At 33.9% G+C, this 2,116-nt stretch overlaps 1 non-coding gene across 1 annotated transcript; it reads left to right on the forward strand.

Annotated features, from left to right (window-relative positions):
- The first annotated feature begins 335 nt into the window (after positions 1–335).
- Positions 336–443, forward strand: LOC131177416 (small nucleolar RNA R71). Its single transcript, XR_009146911.1, has one exon. It is a non-coding gene; the product is annotated as a small nucleolar RNA R71 (small nucleolar RNA).
- Positions 444–2,116: the final 1,673 nt, after the last annotated feature.

Here is a 2,116-nt window from a genome sequence, read left to right on the forward strand (position 1 = left end):
CAACTTGTTGTGAACTTCCAGATGATGATGATGAACTAACCAACATACTCAAATCTTCCATCTTCTTAGCCAAGACATTTGTAAGTGCATCAAACTTTGCATTAATCATGTTGAATGGATCAAGGTCATACATTCCAGCAGCTTGCCTCTTTTGAGTTGGAGCTGGTCCTCTTGGACTACTCCAAAGATGAGTATTCTTTGCAATTTTCTCCAATAGCTCATAAGCTTCATCTTCATGCTTCATAATAAATTCTCCTCCTGTTTGAGCATCAATAATCCCTCTAATTGCAGGAGTAACATTGGTGTAAAAATTTTGGTTTATCATCCATTTTGGAATGGCATGATGTGGGCATTGTCTCTCTAATTCCTTCCATCTCATCCATGACTCATATAGAGTTTCATCCTCTCTTGGTCTAAAAGCTGTCATTTGATCCCTCAACTCTTGAGTTTTTCCAGGTGGAAAATATTGTGCAAGAAATGCATCAGTGAGTTGCTCCCAATTTGTAATGGAGTTGTGAGGTAAAGAATCAAGCCAATCCAATGCTCTATCTTTCAAAGAGAATGGGAATAGCTTCAATCTTGCTGCATCATCAGACACTCCAGGTTGTTTTTGCATATCACAAATCATAGCAAACTTCTTTAGATGTGTGTGGATTTTCAGAAGGATGTCCCCCGAATTGGGAATTTTGAATCATTTGTAAAACTCCAAAATCCATCTTGTAACTATTTGCATCAATCCTTGGTCTTGCTATGCTCTCTCTCAAGTCATCAAAACGAGGAAAAGCATGATCCATCATACTTCCCCTAGGCACGTTAGCATTTACAACCTCTTCACCTTGGGCTGCATTTTCATTGTTTCGATCATTTCCAGCATTACTAACACCAATTCTAATTCTTTCATCAGCCATGTCTGCTTCTAATTCAATTTCTCTCAAAGCTTCTTTCCTTTTTCTGGTTTCTTTCTTGTTGGCTTTACAAAATTTCTCAATTTCAGGATTAAACAATAAGGATGTGTCACTTGTGCTTCTAGCTCTTCTCATAAAAGATTAAAAGTACCTGAAAAAGAACAAACAAACACAAAATGAAAAGATAACAAATATAAAACTAAAAACAACTAAAATAATCAAGAATTCAATCTTAAACAAACAACTCCCCGGCAACGGCGCCAAAAACTTGATGTGGCCCAATTGCAAGTGCACGGGTCGTACAAGTAATATAGAAAAGATATCGTTCCCACGAGGAGTTGTGTTAATGATTGAATTTTTGATACAAAAAGTTGATTATATTGAACTATTTTTGAAATTAAAGCAATGAATTGATGGGTTTTGGAATGTGAAATCTATATGTGCAAAAATCAATTATCTATTCAACTATGTAATGATTTAACTAAAATTGCATCAAATTAAAATAAGCAAGTTGAAATATGGCAAAATTTTAAAATGGTAAGCAATTAAATTCAATTAGAAATTAACAATGATAAAAAGGTGATTCCGGAGTTTGGGATTTCATATTCAAGCTATTTTGGGATTTTAAATTGGTTATCCAATCTTGTGGAACTTACGGGTTTTAAAGAGATTAATTCTTAAATCCTTTGAATACCCTTTCGAGTGAGACAAAGAGTGCCTTAATCAATCTAATCCTACTTTCGTGGAGTTAGAGTTAATTAAGACCCATTAGGTTCTTTAATTAATCATGAATCCTCTTAATCCTTAGTCTATTTTTAGAACTAAGTTAATTAAGTCCAATTTCTTGATTATCTATCACAAGGCCTTCTCCTTTCGGTGCCTCAACCATGGATTAAGAACATCACTTAATGGGATCCTACACTAAGTATGTCATTAAGCACACAAGAAATAAATAAAACTCATTAAGACCACAAAATATGGATTACCCAATCAAAATCCACAAAATATCTCAAATATTACATCCCTTACTCCAGAATCAAAGTAAAACTACTCACTATCCATAATGTTTACAAGATATTATGAGTTTATAAGGAAATAAAGCTTTAATCTAAGCTAAGAAACAAGAAACTAAACACTAGAAATGTAGGAAAAATGTAAGAAAAGAAAGAAATCTCCAAATCTGGTTGGAAATAGAGTGGGAGATGATTGTG

Source organism: Hevea brasiliensis, unplaced genomic scaffold (assembly GCF_030052815.1).
Source record: "Hevea brasiliensis isolate MT/VB/25A 57/8 unplaced genomic scaffold, ASM3005281v1 Scaf46, whole genome shotgun sequence".
Classification (NCBI taxonomy): Eukaryota; Viridiplantae; Streptophyta; class Magnoliopsida; order Malpighiales; family Euphorbiaceae; genus Hevea; species Hevea brasiliensis.